The sequence below is a fragment of the Ambystoma mexicanum genome, chromosome 6q (assembly GCF_040938575.1).
Source record: "Ambystoma mexicanum isolate Mex_15411 chromosome 6q, UKY_AmexF1_1, whole genome shotgun sequence".
Taxonomy (NCBI): domain Eukaryota; kingdom Metazoa; phylum Chordata; class Amphibia; order Caudata; family Ambystomatidae; genus Ambystoma; species Ambystoma mexicanum.
Window position 1 is genome coordinate 1,524,371,344 of NC_090937.1, and position 23,170 is coordinate 1,524,394,513.

General features: G+C 44.5%; 1 protein-coding gene across 1 annotated transcript in view; it reads right to left on the reverse strand.

The window, feature by feature from the left end:
- SMOX (spermine oxidase) overlaps positions 1-20,727 on the reverse strand; it is a 255,085-nt gene extending 234,358 nt beyond the window's left edge. The window contains exon 1 of the mRNA XM_069632218.1: positions 20,147-20,727. The gene's annotated coding sequence lies outside the window, so the exon portion shown is untranslated. The remainder of the gene's footprint in view (positions 1-20,146) is intronic.
- Between the last annotated feature and the right edge of the window lie 2,443 nt (positions 20,728-23,170).

Sequence of the window (23,170 nt, forward strand, 5' to 3'; positions counted from 1 at the left end):
TGTGCTACTAGTTTAACTATGGCCTCATCCCATCATTCTTTGATGACCTGCATTGCAAATTCAAGAAATTGAAGGAAAGTTTTAGTTTTCATTTGGCCCACCTTATTAATAAGAGTTGTGGTGGATTTCTATAAACAATCCTCCCATTGCCCCCTTTTTCTCCTAGGGATCCATTGAGAACATAATTAGGTCATCCTTATTTCAAGAATCAAGCTATGTTTGTGAAAATGTAATAGCACTACATGATGACACAGCAGGCAAGCGTGCATTGCCCTTATGTCTGCAGCTGTATTTGGGCTTTTATAGGCAACATGGAACAATCTTTCTTGCACTTATCCAAACTGCATTACATTTTTCCCCCAACATTAACCACATTTTTGGTCTTCATGTTTGGCCAAAGCTGTGTTTGCCTTTAGAGAAGGCTACTGTTGAACATCCTGTTTTAATGAGTTTGTGGTTTACAGGTTTCCATTAGGTAAGATTTATTCCAATGTTGAGCATTTACCTTTAGTCATTTTGGACTATGACCCCAAAATTGTGTTTTTTTTCCTTTTTTTTTTATATTTGCAATAGAACACAAAGTACATTGATAAATCGGTATTTTTTTCAGTATCAAGAATTCTGACAATTGCTTAGAAATTCACATTCACCTCAACTTGTGCTTCAGAACTTCTATCAGCAAGTCCCTTTCTATTTAGTTAAACATATTTTTGGGGTTGCTTTTGGTCGGTTTGTCATGGCGCTCACACTTGCAAGTGGGCGAGCAAATAGGAGGGGGTTACTTGGTAGACGTACTGCTGACCAGTCGATCTGAAATTAGTGCAGACTAATAACTGATAACCTTTTGCAGAGAAAGTAAGATCTAATAGTGCCTTACACTGTGGGTCTCGTGGTGCAATAGATGTTCAAATTAATTTCCACTGATATTGTAGGAGACATTCTCAATGACCACTTCACAGGCACTATTTATGTATGTATGTATTTATGTATGTATGTATGTATGTATGTGGGTCAACTGAGGGAACCATATACATCACTCTAACTATGTTAAACAGAATACAACGTTGTTACTGATGGGCTCAATAACAACTTACATATGTTGAAAAGTAAGGAAGTCATGTTCATTTTTTCTAACAGCTGAACCCTTAGCTCGGACAAAAGAGCAGTTCATGTTTCATAAGCGCTGATGGCCACCATATAACCTGTTTAAAGACCAGGTCAAAAGTGTAATAGCGAGGCCCAGTGCATGTATAAAAAAATCCTTAGGCACGCATAGACTCTCAGATGCATAACTGCAGAAGTGAAGGAATCAAATGAAGACGTCAACCCGATTCATGGTAGAGTACGGCTTCCATCCCATTTAACCTAGAAAATGACATTAACACAAAACCTTTTAGTTCTCTTATCAAAGGGCCAGAAAATTAAAACATCATTGCCGCAGAGAAAAATGACTCACTTCGCTCTTAATAGTGCGTCACTGAATTATTTTCCACGTATATCCATTAGAGCACGAGCGGTATAATATTCCAAATCCAGGTTCATAGGGCTCAAATATATCAACTTCGTGTAGCACCAAACTGTAGGATTTTTAACCGGGAGATATTGAATTCAGGGGAATTATCCACACCCCAAACCAGGTATGCACAATTCTCCTTTAATAAGTTGTTTTTATGACCCAGGGACCCCCAATTTAATAGAATTGATTCCTTACAGTTTCCCTCCACTTCCAGGACAGGAAACACACAGGGTTGCACAGAAGGCCTATTTATTAGCAAAACAAAAATAATGGATTCAGATTAAAATATAAACAAATCAATTCAAAGGCAAATGAAGATAATTAAAACAAGCCACTTTTCAATACTACAGTTATGGATATAGAAACTTTAGTAATACACACTTCAATCGTATAAGTACCTAGGCATTTAATTCACCCTGAGCATGCTAGCACCATGAAGTAAGTGCATGTGAGTCCAGATGAATATTTAATGCGTGCAAAACAACAAATTAGATCAAATATCCCTGCCTATCTACTTTTTGCTATTAGCCCTATATTCCAAAATAGCACACCCTTTACTCAATAGACAAGTACAGTTTCAATACATCTGTAAAAAGCTACTGGAAATCAGGTATGTGAATGGCTTGTAGGTAAGAAAATATATGTTGCAGTGTAATGGAAAAATTCCCCTAGAGTGAGGTTTCTATTCAATTACTGTGTAAAATGTACCCTTCTCCCTTCGATGGGTACTGAACAGCGAAAAAAGAAATTGCCAGCGAATAAATCACCCTCTCTCTTTTATCTTGAGCAACCCACATTACAATATTCTGCTTGACGGCAAACCCAGGGATTACTTCAATTATATTTTCTCTAGGTATGCACGCTGTAAGAGGACCTTTTGAACACCCGTTAATAGTTCTGTGCTAGACAATCGCCAGAGAAAAGGATAAGGTAAATCTCACTGTAGACACCATGGGACCCAATCTATAAAATATATCTTTCCCAGAAGCACATGTACTCCTGAAATAATGTTCCTCAACTTCTCAGGATGCACAATCAATGTATATATTCCCACCCCTCAGTACGAAGGACAGATCCAGGACCTAATCTAATGCCTGTATTAGAATCTCTCCCCACAAACTTCCCGTTTTGATAATACTCAGACTAATTATTTTGGCTGAATCACAGACAGCTCGGTGCCCACTTAAGGACTGCTTCGATTTCCCCCCCCTCTAGGAACAGGTGGGCATCAGTCAGTAAGATAGCAAACAGGCGATTGAGGAAAGCTGATCCTGTCTCTTCCACTGAAAGAGGCCTGGGGCATAACTTACAGTCTCTGCTAATAATCCATCAATGGGTCCAAGAGGAGATCAATCAATTCCTTCTTCTACCTGTTATTAATTATTCTCCCTCTTCTTCAGTCAATGTGTGAGCCGCTCCATGTCCATCAGTGTCCGAGTCTCCCCAGTCTGTGGGTTTTTGACCTTTTAGAACCACAACCCCCACCTTTTTGAAGTATGCATAGTTTCCCCAATCTAATTGCTCAGTGTATATGATTGGACAATGTAAAAGTGACATTACAGTACCCTTGGTAGTCATTGGGCATATTAATGAAGGGGCAGTCCATGAGTGTAACTTCTACACCCAGATTCCATCCCTTTTAATATGATGCCATCTCAGAGGTTTCTGGCATTAAAGTTTATCACATTCCGAAACATTAATTCAACCCATGTGAACACTTTAATGTGCTCACCAGAATCCGCTCTGGCACAAATCAATTGATGCAGTCATTATTATAGCATGAATAATTTCAGAGTTATAGATTTGTCCCTTTATCTCACTTCTATATTTATATGCAATGTATTTTTCATCTCAACAAAACAGGCTCATTACTGTGAATGCTTAGATGTATGACACTAGTGTGCGCCCTTTCTTTGCCTCCAAATAGAAATTCATCCAATGTGCATAATTAAAATTCACATTAGCCAAATCGTTGTGTGCGCCCCAAATAAATCTTAAACTCGCAGTTCATAAAACGAATTAAGTTTCTACGAGGTTCTGGGCAAAATAGTGAATCCCATGTTACGTTTTTCAATCTGTTGTTCATGCTCTTAATGCAGAGCAGCAAGGTATTTATGACGGGGGCCTGGAGATGGTAACATCTTCTGCAGTTTTTCTGAGGTGTTTCACGACTTCAGTCCTGCCTCCTCTGGAGGTTTCCAGTCCTGTAGTTCTGTCAGTGTTAAATGCTTTCGTGCAGGAAAACCTGCAAGATGGTGTAAATAGACTTGACTGAAAAGGACCATGGATTCATAATTTTTGTTTAACTGTTTCCCCTAACAGTCACACAGGGCAAGTAATAAGAACTCCACAATTAAAGTTTAGAGCATGGTCTGGTTTGCTTCACCTGTTTGAAGGAGGATCCTTATCTGCAGTGTCCAGCTTCAAAGAGTGTATTAGCTTGTGAAAGGCTATCCTGGGTTTGGGGGTGGGGGGAAATCCTTTGTGAGTTGAAGAATCCCTTGCATCAGAACTCCATGATTGCACCATTTAAGCTTGGTTTCAGTCAATTGCAACTTTTAATGTGCCTATAGTAAAACACCACCGACCATTATGACTGAGCTGTGGAGAACAGTGAAGCGTCCGTCTTTATCTGTGACCCTTCTGGTCCCGTTTTAATGAATTTTCAATAAAGATACCTATTTTTCTGTAACCGCATGGCCCTGGAGAGATCTTATTCAGCAATCAGTGCCTTGCAATACCCACCTGTCGAGTGTTGTTAACACTCGTTCTTTTTAGTTCTCATATTAAAACCCCACCCCCTCCATCAACAGTCCATATTCTCAACATAGGTGGATGTCCTAATCCCGACTCAGTCCTGTAGAAGAAATGAACACTGCAGTTCTTCTACAACTGCTTTTCTTTCTCCTCAGATTAGGATAGTCCCCGTTTTAACAAACATTGCAGGGTATTTTCTGGTATATGAAATGTTAATCTTAGGTCTTGACCGTTTGGGTTTTAGTGGCTGCAGAACAATGCACATTTCCTTTGTGCGCAGTAAATATTGTTTTTAGAATGAGGTCTTGCGCTGCATCTTTTCTTTTGAATTAAATGTCCCTACAAACCATGTTACCTTGCCACCATTTTACAGTCTTCATCTACCTTTGGTGTTCCAAATGTTTTGGATTGCAATTCCCATCAGCCCTAGCCAGAAAGGTCTATGGTGAGGGGGTGCTAGTGCAAAACATCTGGAGAACCACATTTGTTATTCGATGCTTGCAGAAGTAAAATCATTGTAAATTTGTTATGCAGAGAGCAAGTGATGAATGATCCACATTACTTTCCATCCATTCTCTTGCTTTGGGAGGTTGTTTTACCTGCCCCCAAAACCAGTCCGGCGGGACTATAATAGAAGTGGTAATCACATTTAGAGATTAACGCACCTTTAGCTTCACAGCAGACAGGCTATCCAAATAAATCCTCCAATAAATTTGAGGGGGAATCTTCACTCTGGATTCCCAAACAATGTGTAGGTGTAAAACTAGGGGTATACCGAACTTCAGCTTCGAGTAAGTATTGGGCCGAATTACTGCTGGAAAGTAGCTTTTCGGCTCCGGTCGAATGAGATTTCTTGTTATTTGGCTCCAAGCCGAATACTTTGCCTTCGCATTTTAATGTAGGCAGATATGGAGTTCAGATTAAAGAAGGGAGTGGAATTTAACATCCGAAAGAACTCCTTATTTAAATATAAGACATCGTATTGTATGGGAGAATAGGTCCGTGGGACCCCCACCCCGACATGTCCCACCTGCGTGAGGCTTGTGGCTCGCCAGAGGCCCACCGTGCACCTGAACGCAGGTGACCGGTGGGCTGCTGATCGACACACAGGGCCAAACGGATTGTACTGCAACACACCACAGACATAATTTTAGAAGCCCCAAGACTCCATTTTACCAACTAAAACCCCAATGAAACAGTCTGCTTGCAAAAGCTGCAGCTTGGCCCTCGCTTAATGCGCGCAGGGAACCATGCACTCCCCCGGCGCCTCCACCCCATGGCAGATCCGCTGAAGGCCCATTCTCACGAGCAACCAGCAGAACAAACACTATCATTTACCTTGTATCATTTAACTTACGCAGTACATCACTGTCCCCGAAGTGACCTGACTCATGGTTCAAGTCTGGAAAATAACAAGAACCATCCCAATAGAACAGGCCTCGACCCAGCATCTAACCCCAAACATTTAAAATATATGGCATCAATGCCCTCCTTGCATGAACCCCTGCCCGTGTTCCCCAAATGCCTCATGTACAGAGTGTGTATAAAATTATACCACGGGTGTCGGGAAAGGGACAAACGTTCATAGCACTGATAAAGCAAGAATGACCCCAGCCCATGTAAGATACCATGTGCCTTAACGACTCAATCAACAGGCTTGATACAGCCCACCTAGTGCTAACTAACAGATTCTGCTAATGTACAAAGGAAGGCGAAAAAGCATTACTGAGAATACTTGTCTATTATACAGTATGACATGCTTAAATGTTATGACTAAGACAGTAAATGTACAATCACAGCTGAACATATTGCTCTCATGCTACCGAGTACGCAATCAAACCTAGTGCTACCTCATGTGTCATCCATCTGCTACCGGACGCAATTGCTGAAACGTATTAAACCGATGTTATGTGATATATGTGACCCTGCGAAGATGCTCATAGTTGTGTGTGAAATAGTACATGAATGTATAGACATTAGAACTGTGTAATCACTCTAATATTACTAATTTTATTAAACGTCTCCTCGTTTTGTATAGTGTGCAGCCCAGGCACAGAGAATTGCGCATAAACACAAGGCCATCTCCCCTTCCTCCAGCCAAGGTCCGCGAGCAGCACATCCTCACCTCCCCTCATTCCGTTGGACCCGCTTCAAGTATTCACCTCCCCCATACCCAAGGCCGCCACGGTTGGGCAAATGAATTATTTACAACCCGGTCCTAAACCCCACCGCCTCAAGGGGCCAGAGGCACGCCCTCACTGATCCAGTAGTACTCCAGTTTACCCCAAGTTAATGGGCCTTAGAGAGATAGGTATTCAACCCTGTACTAACATATCAGAAAACAATCCTTCACTACATCTAACAAGAACGGAATGGCAGGACAGCTCACCTCGTGCCCTCAAACCAAGTACCCACGTTTATGACACCTGGTCAACAGGTCAACAGTAACAGTGCACTGATGTATTGTTGAAGATCCACATTGCATGTTGTTTCTCCTGTCTCCTAATATTTCCTAGGGTAACATATTGGAGGATTTACAGGACAACTAATCTTTTAGCGGATGCGTGTTTGTGTGTGGCCACAAGGGCAGAATGTTAGTACAGCCATCTATCAACGGCACTGACCGCGCCTGGCCTGGCCTGGCAGCCCCATCCCGATGAGCCCAGCTGACCCATCCACCCCACGTTGGCACCATGCGGACGTCCACCAATCCTGGAGCGGATCACAACCTCACCTATAGTTAGTCGACGCCACCCAATCCCTGTGACTATGTGTCCCCTATAGTGTGTAGTACGTGTGACATAGTTTTGTAATAAATAAGACTGTCTTTGCTATTGTCAGAGAGCACTCTCGGAACGTGCAGAGTCCTTTGCATGCCCTATTTCTGACTAAGATAAAACCCTTTACATTCACCCGCACTTGGTCTTGGTCTCATTCCCTCCTGGGGTGTGTTCTTTATTGCCTCTCATTGTGGGGAGGGTAATGCCTTTTGGGGACGCTTGCTTTCAGTACACATGTTTGTGTAGTGGAGAAAGGGAGTTATGAGAGTGAGTCAAAGGTGAGCATCGATTGTCCATGTGAAATTTGAATTCATAGCACATTGTGGAAACAACTACGGCTGGGGCAGTCAGTTAACATGCAGAGCGGCAAGCCAGTGCCTAAAAGACCTATGAGGAACTTCATGTTGGGTATTCTCTCCAGTTTCCCTGTGAGCCAGCCGTGCAGAGGAAGTATAGCGAGATAGGTGTGAGAACTCTGTATAGAACATAGCCAAAAAGCTATTTGTTGGTGAACTTGGTAAAAGGGGACGTTTGGAAAAGACTTAACAGGTGGGCTGTTTCTTCGAAGTCAACAGGCATTGTAGGCCAGTCTGTCCCAACAGGAAAGGTCTGAAAGAATACTTCTATGTGGACACAGAGAGCACGGTTATCGAATAGTGTAGTGGGATGGGAAAAAAAAAACACAACAGATGAGCCTTGCATCAACTTGCGCCAAGGCAGTGGTCTGCAACCTGCGGCTCTCCATACGATTTTGACTCCCATGATCCCTCACCATTGGCAATACTGGCCAAGGACGATGGAAGTTGCAGTCCAAAACATCTGGAGTGCCAAAGTTTGCAGACCCCTGCGCCAAGGGAAGGAGGTGGGGGCAAGTGTACGTGATTTAGATTGGGTGGAATTGAGCAACAGCGCAACAGTCAAGTGCGTTCTTAGAGCTTGTAGGGATTGGAAAGATTCATCCACACGTCAGACTTTCTTTGCTGCATGTGATTACCACTGCTCCATCCCCATTGGCCTCTTTTGGCGATTCCTCACCCACGTTTATACATGGGAGAGGAAGGCCCTCTTTAAACATAGTAGGGACATGGAATACAATAACTTAATTTATGGACTGCATGAGTAGCCAGGAGACATAACGATTTATGTGTGAGCTGGTAGGAAGATTACAATCTCTTGTGGGTGTAAAGTGAATTGCAAAAGTGTGTGGTTTGCAATGGCAGCTGTAAATTCAGTATCATTTTGTTGCCTGTATCCGTGCAATCTGCCACCGAGTAGCACTGGTTTTGCGTATGCAACATCCTTCCATTCATCTGGTCCCTGCTTTTTTGATAAGTTGTCATTTTTGCCTTTTGTGCATAAAATAATTATGTTGATTAAAATAAAGAGAAATAAGTGTACATCGAAAGACATTTAAAATAGGAGTTCCATTTTTGTTCACATTACGATTATTTTTTTAAAACTACTCTGCCGAATACTTGACAAATTATTCGGTCAAATAATAAATATGCTATTTGGTACACCTAGTTAAAAAGAGCGTTAGTATACCGTTACAGGGCTAGTTTTAGGATCTACAATGACTCATTGACATCACGAGAAGCACATGAATAACCGAGAAATGTTACTCCGCTGGCATAGATTTACAGTGAAAGTTAGGTATTTGCATATCATTTCACTAAGCACATTTAAAGAAGAAAAAAAGTCAAGCACTGATTCGCTAAACCATGCCTTTAAAACACACATGTTTTGTGACCCAAAAATGTTTCAACTATTTGCATGGCAGTAGCGTAAAACGAAGCAATACCCCCCAATGATGACAAAATACCACATTGTGTGTGCAAAAGGGTGAAGCGAAATGCTATAAACTAACACTTAGTTGGCCAAAGTACTTTGCCACAGCTCGCACGGTAGGAATACAGAACGAGCAAATATTTGCCACGCACAGCCCCATCCTGCTAAAGTTGTACACTACCATTTTCATGAATGTTTAATGTGTTCATCGTACACAGAGTGAACCACTAATAAAGTATTTGAGACCCTTTCGATTGGCATGTCATTAAAGTTCTACATCATCCTTGTTCTGTACGCTAACCTATTGCAACTACATTTGCATGCCATTCTTTGGCCCCGGTTCACAAAAAGTCTGATCAATTTTTAGGACGTCCCTCTGTTAGCTGTGGTGAAGGAACCTGAATAACAGCCTCCTAGTATTTAGCACCCAGTGAACTTTAAAGCTGCATGGTATTGCAGCACGTACCCTCTGTGTGGAAACGTTGTCACACTAGTACAAGCCTAGGAGCACGAAATAAAAACAGGATTTTCTTTCTGAGACTTGTAACACATTAGATGCCACAACAAAAACCTCAGAGCATAGGAGCAGTGTTGGAAATGGAAAAGAAAACATATATATTGGAAAACGATTATGTTAGTATAGGTATTTGAGGGAGGATGGCTGAGAATTCTCTGAAAGGGCAACTTTTCTGCACCTGCCTGAACTTAAGGTGGATGGTTCTCACGGAGTGTAGTGGGGAGCGGGAGGGACTACTGCATAATTTAGCAATAGGGTATGAAAAGACTTTGCCTTCTTTGGATTTCTGAAAAGTGGAAGTAGAGGCCGGGCATCAGGATAGCGAAGTTGCCTGGAGGGTAGGGGTAAAAGAAGGCCATTAGCCAGCCATAAAGAGTCATTGTCCACCTCAATTCTACACATACACAAAGCGCACACAAATTTCTTACTTTAAAAAGAGTGGACTATCACTAGCAATGTTTATGCAAATTTTGAGCCCTACTGAAGGGTGGTGGAAAAAAGATATTGCAGGCAAGAGGGTTCAGGGTCAAGACCAAGAAGGACTTTGTAAATAAAGCAAGCACCTTCCAATTGGGAGGTTTCTGGAAAAATCAGCCAGTGGAGAACAGAAGGAGCCTATGAGAAGTGGTCTTGAACGAACACGGCTACTGGGGCAGTTCGCTGGGTCCCAGAACAGAGCCACTCAGATGAACAATGTACCTATTGCTTGCAGCCTAGATGAAACTGGTTAGCTTGACACCAACAACTACTTATGACTCCACATGCGATGGTGGGCCTTCTAATGTAACTAACTGTTTGGGACTCTGCATAATTATCTATAATTATCTACATTATTACACCTCTACAAAACATGTAAAGCTTTACTGGCGATTAATAATGTACAAAAGGTGATACGAATCTGACATCCATGGAAGTTATGAAGTAACACACTATGTGCCACCCCCTCATTCTAACCAGGCATACCAAGAAGCTGCATGGAGCACATCAATCCTGCAGCTTCCCGCTTCACATGTCTGCCCCAGCATCTAAGCACCGTTAGCTGACCACGCTGGAGAACCATCTGGTCGGGGATGCCGTTTTCTGCACATCACCGCTCCATGAACATATCAGCCTGGAAGAGCACTGTCATCACCGCACCAGTTCTGCACGCCATCTTTCCCCAATTTTGACTTCAAAGCACCACTCCCGAAGCCGCATCACACTCCTCTTTTGGCTCTTGTGGCATGCATGCCTCAGGGGTTCAACTTCTGGATGAGCACTCCCTCTAGGCACTGGGAAATCTGTGCGACTCAGAATTTGGCAATTACTGGCAAATGCCTGCGTTTCACTGTTCTGTTGTATGGAGTCTACTGCTAAGAAAACATGCATCGGAGAGGAGTAGGATTAGAACGCTCAAAATTGAGGAGACCAGAGGAGTTAGACATCCTGGCATCAATACAAAGCGACTTCTAGAAAAAGGTGTGCAGATAAAAGCTAGTGTGACATCATCATAAGAGGAATACTTCAGAAATCTTGGTCTAAACCTCTTCGCCATTCCAAATGTCACTAATTCCTTATCAACCAGCAGTGAACCTTTTAGAAACCATTTCTTTTAGAAAATCTATGGGCCCGGTGTGTGCATTTTTTTTGCGATCCTAACTGTTTTGCATTGTGCAGTATGTTTCCAGCACCTCCTGTAGAATGTCTAAAGGTGAAACACTGGTTCCCTACGAGATCTCTTGCCCCGCATGGAATTTCGAGATTTTGGACATTGTGCGTAGAAGCCTCATTGTCCATGGCTTTGCCGTTTCTGAATGCGCATTCTGGATGGAAATATGAGGATATTTTTTTTTTTTTAAGTGCAGCGCATTCAGAAATTAATATTTAGGACATCTGTAATATGTAATCGTTTAAAATTTTTCCAAGACACACGCACGCCAGTTGGCACGCCTTCCTTTTATACATACGTTTTTAGTAGATAATTATAACAGCCTTGACTCAAAGAAGCTAACCAATAATGTTGGTGTACTATAGCATCACATCTGATTATCACTGGCATCTGGAGCTGCATTGTGGCAATCCTATATGATTTAATTTGAAAATACACTGCATTCGTTTGTCCTTTTTAGTCATTGCACAGGCATTTCACCATATACTACCAACATCTGCTTGGGTATGTATTCCCATCAGGTGACCAGTATTGCTAGCATACTCGCTCTTGCCATTCAAACAAAGTACACACACAATTGCCAGGGAAACATCAAAAACTCAAGCGTAGTGTAGCTATACCCCACAGCTACAGCATGTCCCCACACTTTATGGTATATGGAAGCCTGACACCAGCTCGCTGACGGCACTGGGAAGCATGCATTTCCCAAGGCTGCAGATGCGCAGCATACCTTCCTACCATAAATCAGGCCAACACTCCCAATAGAGCAAAACTGAGTGTAACAGGTATGCATAGGTCTGACCTTTTATGCTACCAACAGCCTCTCAGGTAATATGTTCAGGCCAATGGCACGAGCAGCACCTTCCATAAGAGGACCTCTGCTACAGTGTTTCCTAATGTGAAGATTACCTGTGTGACTAAAATGCTCCCCTTAGCCACATGTACGGAAATTGCAACCTAAACGCATATTCTGGAGAAAAAAAAAAAAAAAAAAAAAATTCCCTCTTTCACCAATTACAATATTTGTACTTGCCTAAAAATACAAGAGCTGGTTGCAAGGCTACGTTTTTACTAAAAACGACCTAAAAATAGGTAGAGATTCTTTGAATTCCACAGCATTTTCGTCTGCATGCATCCAACTGAAAAACACTACTTTGGATGCATTCTAAGTCCCTCCCATTTCCTCAACCAAGTACTATGTGCGCGACAGGAATTGCCACCAATATTAAAAACAAAAGCTGCTGGCAACCAAATATTGAACTCCTTGCCTAATATCGTATGGTAGGCCTGGGAATCTCATCTCCAGCCCTGAAATCTCTTCATTGGCTGCAAGGATTAAATTCAAGACCCTCTGTATGGTCCACAAGGCTTTCTGGGGCCTGGGTCCAAAATACCTTCAACTTTCCCTCCTTAAATAACTTCCCACTCAAGCTCTTCGCTCCTTCAGCTCCAACTCCCTTAGGGTCAGTCGCTTCTCCAAGCAACTAGTTGGGTGTAGGTCTCTTTCCTCGGCTGGGGCCTCCCTCTGGAACAGCCTCCCTGCCACTCTGAAACTTGAGGAGAACCATCTCCGGTAGCACCTCTTTTCTTCTGCAGTTGCTTCTGCACCGTGCACCTGGTTACCCCCCACGATTTAGGCCCAGGTCCCTACCCACTGTGGGATGTTTTAACCCACTAGTCCATGCCCTGCAACATTACTGTGCACTGCTTGCAAATATGAAACTCCGAATGGCCGCTGGAAAGCATTATGCGCGCTAAAACCACCCAGAAGTGCGCAGGAAAACCAGAATAATAGGCCGCCAATCCACTTGCTTATGTCAGTGGTAACACAGGAGACCATTGCCAAAACCGATCATTTGGCTGCCCAAAGAGGAAAATTAATTTGAGAAAAAGCAGTCCTGCATGGCAAGAAACACACAGAGCCGCTTGAAAAACCGTTGTCCTTGGCTGTTAAATTTGCAAAAATCATGGTTCCCAAACCTCACAAAAGATCCAACCTCCTTGTTGGGTGTTAATCACTTTACTTCAAGAATCCATCTAAGTACAATGTCATCAGAAGTACATTTATAAGAAGAAAATCCACATTGAAGGATGCTTGCTTGGAAAAATGTTAAAAATGGGCGCAATACCGCTGCTCGCCCGTGTCAGAAGCTGGCGATTTACTTACTGTCATTTAAACTTCTACATTAAGATCCAAGTATGGAAAAGAACTATCAAAAGCAATAGAGGTGGATACAATTCAAAACTATATTTTAAAAAGGCTGGAATTAAGAGATTTGTAAAAATGTAATTTTTTTTAGGACAAGACTATTTAAACATTGTTTCAAAAGGGACTAAAGTTAGCCACACTGAGCTTCAAAAGACATTCCACACCTTCTACCCAACAAAGGAATCTTCCCCCCTGCTCTGCTGAGAAACTGGCAGGGGTGTGTGAAAGGAACTGGGAGTGGGACTTTGGCCTGTAGCTCTGCTAAGAGACCAAGGGATTCTTGAACTGAAAGGAAATGCTAATTTGGGGCGTCAACAGAAACCAGCCCTGGCAGGAACAAGCTCAGGTTGCATCTCTGGCTCAGCCAAGCCTTGGAGGTGGGGCTAAACTGAAAATGTGGATTGGGAACTGAAGAAACTATATGTTTGAGAAAAGGACTTATAGAAAATTGTGCCGAACTGGTAAAAATATGGAATTTAGTGGTTATTAAAATGTTGCTCGCAAGTAGAAACTACTCTGGAACTTGTGCGATATTCAGAGGCAGAATTATCAAAATGTGGACTTTGTAGCAGTTGTGATAATGTTAAAAATATGAAACTTTACAGGAATATGCCCAGATGGTATGTGCATGTATGTGAAAAAATTGGTACAGAACTGACACTGAGTAACCAACCAAAAGCTTGAAAACCTGTCATTTGTGAACCAAAGCTCTTCAAAAGATGGGACTTGACAGATCCGTGTCTTATTTAATTTGGGATGTAAATATATAATATTAGCCAGTTGGTGTTATTGTGATTTTCTGGGTAGAAATAAAGGGGAGGGTTTTTCTTTGGACCATAAACACACAGTGTCACTATGACACATCAGGACACATTATTTCCTTCTCAAATCAGGAGAGATCCTTCTCAAATCAGGAGAGAGGGAATACTGGGACCAAGCAGATTTTCCTAGCGGATGGGCTTAGTATATGGGCTTAGTATAATCAGCCTCCCCACCACTTTGGAGAGAAAAAAAAAAAAAAAAAAAAAAAAAAAAATCGCTCTCTCGCTCGCTCTGAAGAGGAATCCAGAAGCCCCCCCCCCCAAAAAAAATCAGAACCCTTCTCAGCTGGCCTTTAGAATCTTGCAACCTGATTTGAACCCCAAACTTCCACGGGGCCCAACCAATTCAACAGCCTGGCTGTGCTGTTTTGGCTGCTTCTCGCCAAGAACCCTTGCTAAAACCCAGAGATCCAAACCAGTAGAGCAGAGCTGTGCCCAGAACCAGCCCGTTAGATCCAGAACCAGAGGCCGCACAGAGACTTGCTGCCTTGCTGGGAGCAGAACCAAGCACCCGAGACCTGTCCGGTGGCGAGCAAATTACCGTCCAAACCTTTGACCAGATCTTGACGGCCCATTCCAACCCATAGTTGTGAGTATTTAGCATAGAACTGGCCACTGCCATCTCTTAGTTTTAAGTTATCATCCAACCCAACATATCCAGATTGTATTATAGAATCTCTTTTGTCTATTCTGAATCCTTCTCTCATCCACATAATCCTGTGATAAATCATCTTTGCGCTAATATAGTTGCTGAAGAAGGCAAGTGTCGCAGCGGACAAAGATCAGACAGAGGCGCATCTGACTGGTGGCTGTACCATTGGTATCTCGCATCTTCATAGCCCCTTGGTGTTAAGAAATCCTTGTTTGTAATCTTCAACAGCGCATCTCTCATTTGAAATCTTGACTCTTGAGAAAAATCGACCTTTACTAATACCTCTAACTTTTGAACCGTACATGCTAGAAACAAATTGTAAATGTCAAATTGAAGCTAACATCCTCAGCTTTCAAACAAACCAACTCCACTCCAACTCCTTATAATTTTTCTGTAATCGCATTTCTCGTGCTCTGAAAAGTTTGCCGCAATTCTGCATTTGGCTCAATTTCATTCCATATAAAATTGCTATTTCTTGCATGCAATCTTTGAATTCAGCTTCCTATCTGTTACATCATTGCTAGTGTCTACCTAAACCTATCCAAAGCGGCTCCCACTAGTTTTGAATCCCATTTAGCGAATTAAAGTCATTTTTAGCATTTTTTCATTCATTTCAAATCACATTCAAAAGCATTTGACCTGTTTAAAATCATTCCTGTTCTCCAAGCTTGCTGGGGGATAGGGATTGAAACTGCATTTGTTAATTGTATTCCAGAAACCTGTGTGTCCTCATTCCATCTCTTCATACTGCCTATTAGGGGGGATTGAGTAATAACAGGGGGAAAGAGTGATTACATTGTCTTTGACTGACTTCATATCAAGTTTTATTTCTGTGCTGCATTAATTTCTTATCATTGCATTTCATTGAACCCACATAAAGTTATTCTCTGCTACATTATTCTTCACACCCATACTCCTATTGATTAAAGAGATTGTTGTGATATCAACCATTGCTGATCAGTGTATAAAAAGATTAATACGTGTGATAGATATTGTTCATATTCATAAAAGTGTGATATATATATATAGTTCAATTCTTCAAATACATCTTTTAAGTTTTCAAAACAACCTACTTCCTGGTTCAGTGAGTCCGGGGAGGGGGGGGGAGAATTCAAAGAGCAAAGAGAGGGGGGTTGTAAGGGTACATCGTCCAGAAATAAAAACTTTTGACATAAAAATATATAAATTAAGGGTTCCAGCTGGGCATCTCACGCTAGGCATTGACTTAGTTCCGAGTGCTGGGTTGAAACCACTCACCACCCTGCCCCACACGTGCACTCGATCCCGGCAACCCTTGTACTTGGATCGGTATCTGCAACCCCACAGTTCCCTTACCTGCACTTATCGGACACCCCTTGTCTGTGCTTTAACCTTGCACTTGCCACCTTGTGGCTGCACTACCTGTTGTGTTTTTTATCCCTTGCTCAGCACTTACCACTTTACCCCCTCCCCTGCACTTGCGCGTTCTCAATGTAACTAGCCCTAGTAAGATTATTGTTTTTGTCCTCCCTTGCCTCGTCACACTCTGAAACACTTGTGTATGAGCGCAATACAAATAAAATATCTCAGATCAAGAGAATGGTCTCATGAGCTACATACACAAAAAGCGGGTACGGTATATCCACTCAACGCACCAATAGATCTTTTCCTCGAAAGCATAGCATGCGACACACAGGACTTTCAGTGATTAAGGCACGTTCCCTAATGGTAAGTGAGTCACCCTTTTTCCAGCGTCCAGTATGACGAAAATCAATGTTTCAGCTTTTATGCAGGCACGCAATGCATTGGAGGTGACTCACAGTCACAAAGGTTGGCATTATACTAAGAAGCTACAAGAATTGCAAATCATTTATGGCTCAGTAGGCCAATACAGGGAGTGTGTGGCCTACGTTTTGTTAGGCAGTATTATATGCAGTACCCTTTGGGAACACTACAAGTGACACACAATTTCACCTTTGATACAAGCCTGTACTACACAGTTATAGTGGTAGCAGTAACGGAGCAGCCAGACTTATCTCAAGATTAAGTGAGCAGTACAAGAGTTACACAAAGGGCAGCAGTTACTATGGTTCAGGCAAACACTGACTCAAGGTTTCTAAGTAAAAACATATGTATTTACTTATCAGTTTTATAACAGTTCACCTTTCTAAGCAAGTCAAAAATCACAATCATAAATACACCACATCACTTCCCTTAAATTCCAGACAAGTTAAGCTCACAAAATGAAGTGGGAACAAAATGGCACTCCAGCAATTTACAAGGGAAGGAAAGAAGTTAAGAAATTAGGCAAAACCAACAGGTAAGTAATCGGGGCAATAGAACAAGAGAGACTACAGTGAGGATATCAGATAGAAAAGGCTTAAGGCCAAAAGGCCAAAGTCAATAGGACAAGAGTCTTTTGCTCAAGATCACACAAATCAGGGTAGTTTGCGGTACAAAGTTTGTGGCACAGATTCCGGACGAGGTTGGTTGGTGGAAAAGTTAGTTCAAAGAGAAGAGAAGGACAATCCTTTGGATTGGAGAAAGATTTCAAGCACTTTCACCGCGGCTGACCGAAACTGACAACCGGATTTGCACAGTACCTTTAAAAAGGAGAGGGAGCTGTAGCCGAGGCTGACGTTCCTGGTGGTTCCTGCAGGCTCACGGTTCTTGAAGCGACTGTTGGACTGACACGAAGTAGGAAGACTGGAGGGTCCTGCGCCACCCAGGGAAGAAACCAGCAGCAGAGCAAATCAACGAATAAAAGGTGCACTCCTTAAAACCCAAGCAGGGTCCGACCTTCCTGGCTATCCGGCCCACTGTAGCTCTGCACAGCGAATTCGACCAGAGGAGGGGTCCTAGCTTTTAGTTTGGGCGAACTGGTTGGTCCCACCAGCTCACGGGAAAAGGTTTCCTGGAGGATCTTCTCTGTCGTCGGATTTGGAGATTCAGACCTGCAGCACGGCTTCACCGGGCGGTTCAGTTGTGGTAGGGGGTCCTCTTCTTCCAGTTCCTCATTGGTTCTTTCATTCCAGTGGCAACTCTGCTCTTCCAGTCCCAGAAACCTACTTTTATGCAGTTTTCCCCCATTCACACAGCCTGACAGCAGAGTGGCTGGCCTGGCAAGGCCAGTCCCCTTAGCCAATAAGACAAGAGTGTGACTTGGGTTACTAAGGCAACCCATGGCAGGGGTCCGAAGTTCCCTCCCTCACATCCTGTCCCTCTAGACTATCAGGTGCCTAAAGGAGGGCTTCTGTGCAGAAGCCCGCGTAAAGACAGCAAACAAAGGAATCATCCCCGTTTTGGCGCGCAGAGAAAAACACGAGAAAGACTTTAAAAAAAAGAAATGGCGAACAAACCTAGCAGGAACCAAAATAAAATATATTTGGTGAAGCGGGTTTATGTTCGAGGCTACTATAATAGCCTGGAACAATACCACTTTTATATAAGATAATCGCGGTAGGAAAGTTAGGGTAGTTACCACTGCCACCAGCCAATCCTTAAAGTTAAGGGAGCGAAACAAGGCTCCAAGAGGCACAGACAAAAAGGGATAAGAATTAACCCTTTCCATGTAAGATAGGGTGTACTGGGTCTGCAGTTTAAAGTGACTATATAAAGTTAATGGCAACTTTACATGTTTCTGGGGGACAGGAGTCAGTGGGAAGTCTCAAAGACAACCCTGTGTCACTGCACTGAAGGTGCTGTGCAACACACAAAAAGTGGTGCACATGGAGTAGGTGAGGCTCCAGTGCCCAAGATCACACAAACAGTAAAAATACACACAGCAAAACACATGTGAGTGGGGAAAAAAGGTTCACACTCTTACTAGGTGAAAGAAATAAATCCTAGAAATCCAGCAAAGCTGCTGGGGGACTCTTTAGGTAAGGGAAATTAGCCATTTATGAGAATTCTCCCTAACACGTTTGAATTCTGGTATGTACACTTAGCCCTTTATCCACAGTTTGATCAAAACCAGTAGCATTGAGTTGTGACACAAAAATCATGTTATTAGCGCCAAAATGCATGGGGGGGTGGACTGTGCTATACAAGTACATCTGCAATGTTATGCACAACGGTAAAGGGCACGTTTCCTGGACTGCATTACAGATGTAAAGTCCACTTCAATCATATACCCAAAACAACAGAAGGCTCCTGTGTATATGAGTAGACTGGCGGCTTGAACACAGGGATTATGTGGGTGTCGGACCTATTTTAACGCACACGTCAACTAAATAAGGACCAGCTGTGCACGGTGTACAGTCAAGAAAGGTGTACAACACATCCCCTCAAAACGCAGACATCACTTGCAACCTTATAATCAATGGAAGACGATGCACTGATGGTTGCAACAGAGGCCGTGTGCATACGCCGATAAAGGCACCACGCTCCTGCGTGACAGACAGACAACGCGTTGCAGCAAAATACGGACCGCCTGCGTATTCTCAGGCCAACGCAATAGAATTGCCGAGAGCAGCTATTCCGGGTAGCGCATCTTATTGCCAGGACGGCGTGGGAGCAGACAGAGTGGCCGTGTCTCGGCACTAATGATGACAGCCCACGATCGCGGACCAAATTCGATGGCTAGGGATGCCCGCTAATATAGCGAGGGGGCAACTTCCAGGTAAAGCCCGGCATCCGTGTGCAAGGGTGCTTTTCCTATGGCCCGTCTGCCCTTCTTCCGCCATAAGGACGTCAGCCAAGGTGTATATTTCCCTGTTCTGTTTACAGCACCAGCCCGTGTGTGGTGGCAATGCCAAGGAGCCGGGGGGGCATAGAAATAAACACGCCTCGCTCGCCTCCACGCTGCTGTGACTATAAAGGGGTGCTGGGGGAGGGGGGGGGGTTCTAAAAAAGCTCTGCTCGAGCAGGTGTAAATAGAGCACCATGGGCAGCTGAGGTTAACAAGGTGAAGCCCGAAGTGGCAGGGCAAATGCATGGCAGGGGGAGGGGACACTGGGAAACTGAACGTGGGAATGAACACAGGAGGTAATGAAGGTGGAGAGGTGCAAAAGGACCCAGAGACATATCGGGTGGAGCGGTATACTCGAGGCATACAGGAGGGTAAACGCGAAACACAGACGGGGTGCCACAGGAGAAAGGCAGGCATCGGAAGTAACACGGAGCTGAAGGGGCTGCATTGGCAGGGCGGTATTAAGGATTGCAGCAAGAACAGCGCACACACACACACATAACTGCTCGATATAAGACTTACTGCATAACAGCTGTAGTAGATATATAGGGATTGCATACAAGTCAAAGGCGGTTCTTGTGGACGCGGGTCAGAGGGTGGTGTATTAAAAAAAGCGGGCCATGCAATGACAGGCAAGTATTGATGCCAGGGACAGCGGTATAAATGGGGGGGCGGGGGTCGAGGGGGTTATTGGAGACAGAACCATCTGAGAAACGGGAAGGGGGTGTGGGGGCGGGGGCATAACCAAAGTCTAGCCAGCAGATGTAACGGGCCATACAGGTCGTGTACCTTTCTCCAATCTTGAGCTCGGTCTGGAAGTGGTGCGGGCGCTGCTGCCTCCGACTCCCCCTGCCCTGGCGGCGCTGTCCGTGCCCTGCAGCCGCCTCTCCGCTCCCTGCCGCCGCTGCCGGTGCTGCCTGAGCTCCCGCTACGCTCCACAGCCGCCGCTGCCCGTGTGTGCTGAGCTCTAACCAGCCTCAGCGGCCGAGGTGCTGCTCTTGGGTATTCAAAGTGTGGCCCCTCCTGGTCCCTCCTCCTTGGACCCCTCCTCTCGTCGGCTCCTTATTCCTTGCCCGGTCCCTCCTCTTCACCGTGTAACCCCTCTTCACTCGACCCCTCCCCCTCTTTTCTGTCAGCTCCTTCCCCACGCCTGTCAGTCTCGGCCACCCCCCCTCCCCTTCCTCGGTGGTCCCTCGCCTGTCTGTGTGTACACCCCTCTTCCCCGTTCACTCCTCCTCCTTCCCCTCCCACTCGCCTTACCCTACACTCCCTTCCCAGGGCCCTCTGCCCTCCCCTCTCCCCCCAGATGGAGCAGGCGGGGGGAAGCGCCAGTGAAAGAGGGCGGGCAGAGCCCTGCCGGCCGGGCAGGCAGGCAGGCGGGCGGGCCGGTGGCTGTCACCGCCTCTGTGACGCGCCCCTGCGCGGCTCCGCCTCCCTCCTCCTCCTCATCCTCCTCCCCCCTAGTCCGCGGGCCTGGGCGGGATCGGCCGCCCTGCCACTGTGGCGTTCTGTCACTTGGCTCCATCGCACCTGCCAGCATCAGCAGTTCCGAACGGGAAGGCCACGTGCACAGAAGTAGAGCGGCTGCTGTCATCTCCAGGCGCTGACGCCATAGGCCCCGAGCGGTAGATGGGCCCCGTTTGCAACGCGAGACGGGTGCGCGCTAGACACAAACGGCCGCGCGGGCACGCGCCTCTTTGCCCTGTGTGGAACTCGAACGCACGCAGGCAGGCAGGCAGGCCAGAACATTTCCTTTTCAGCCTTTACAACATAGATTTGTTTTTCTTTTTTCTCATCCTTCAAACACAGAAGACTCCGTTGGGAACAGTCGAACGAGAGTTTAATGCTCCGGAAGAGAAATAGTTTTTACTTAACTTTAGTTGAAATGGGTGTGCTGTGGGAAGTAGAATCGCATAGCGGGGGCAACCCCTGCTAAGGCCCTAACCAACACAACATACCACCTTCATAATAAAATGAGAGGACAATTTTGTATTGGAAAAAACAGATCACATTTATTGGAGTCAAAGTAATGGGTGGCCCCAGCCTTGCTCAGTGAACGCAACGCAGGAGCAGGTCCTTCACTTTATTCCTCTCTGTGTATGGTACATGCAGGAGCTGACATACCCCTGAATTCCCCAACTCCTCCCTTTCCTCCTACTTCCCGCCTGGTGTCCTCTGTGCCTTACAGAGTCGTAGAGTGTAACATCAACCCCGGACAAATGTTCTGACTTGGTCTCAGCATTCTTCTACTAGGCGCATGGGTCTTCGTTTGGTGCGTTGTGGGCGAGCCCAGCCATCAATCGGGCCTGCGCACTCTGGGCTCTGTGGCCCGGCTGATGGCATACTCCGCCTCCTCTGTGTGCGTCCACAAGTCATCACAGGTTTCCTTCACCTCTGGCTCCTGGTCCACCTGGGGTGTGCCTTTTTCCTCTTTCTCGGTCAGCTGCTTGAAGTGTGAATTATTTGTCGTGATTTCTTGCATCTCGTTCTGCGCTGTTGTCAGGCTGAGAGATATCCTGTGTCCGCGGGAGCTGTTGAACCCCCGACAATCCCCCTGAAATGTAATCCTCAGAACCAGTTTATACTCAGGTCTGTTAACTACACCCCAAAGTGAAAGGGGGAAGTGGATAACCTAAGAAACACCAGGTTGGCGACGTCTAGACTAGCTGATGCGGAACCTGCAGTGAATACATAAGAACACACAAAATCCTCAAATTACTTAACTACCTTTTTATTTTGAAAACTCTATATCCTTAACTAAAATGTAAAGAATCATACCTGGTTCTTCTCTTTAAGGATCTTAGAGAAGATAGGAGTAATTGCTGATAAAATCTTTCTACCTTCTTTAGCTTTGAAAATCTTGAAAATAACAGCAACTCCTTTCGAGTAATGTAGCCTTAAGAACCTTGACTCGTGCCTTTTAAAACGGTATAATGTTCCAGTTATGATGGACTTAAAAGGAATCCAGTTCTTCTTTCTTAATAAAGTACATAGTATCTTTAAGAACTTGCAAACTTGTCCACACGCGCAAAGATTTACACGCGCAAAACACGCACTGAAGAAAATACGCGCCGGCGAAAAACACGCGCTGAGGAACACACGCGCTATGAAAACACGCGCTGTAGAAATCACGTATAAGTCTTTTCTCACGCTCACGTACACACGCTATAAACACCTGCGCTATGAATACACGCGCTGTAGAAATCACGTAGAAGTCTTTTCTCACGCTCGCGTACACGCGCTATAAACACCTGCGCTATGAACATACGCGCTATAAACTCACGCGCTGCAGAAATCACGTAGTCTTTTCACGCGCTCGCGTACACACGCTATGAATACACGTGCTGAACACACACGCGCTTTTACGAATTAAACGTGGAACTATTAAGTGTAAGATCACAGTTCTATTGAATTTACATTTACTTTCTCTAAAAGTCACTAATGAATCTGAGCAACAGATTTACATATCCAAATACAGTCACTTAGCTTAAGAATGTTTCTTTTCCAAAAGAACTTCCGAAAACTCTCCTGTGAACCTCAATACTTCTGAACAACCCCGAATACGTAGCCGCTCGACTGCCAAGGTTTGAAAGTTCAAATCCACTAGGCCCAAGACTTCAGCAGGAGCAGCTACAAACACGTCATCTCAGCTGGGGTTACGACGATGAAAGGCAGAGAGTGACAGTTTAGAACGTTCATTGTTGTCCTGCAGTTCTCTCTAGCCAATCAAAGCTTCTATTGTAAAACTCCATCTTGCCTTGGGCCAGAGCCAGGAATCTGTATAGAAAAGTCAAGGCCAAACCAACTGCAGTA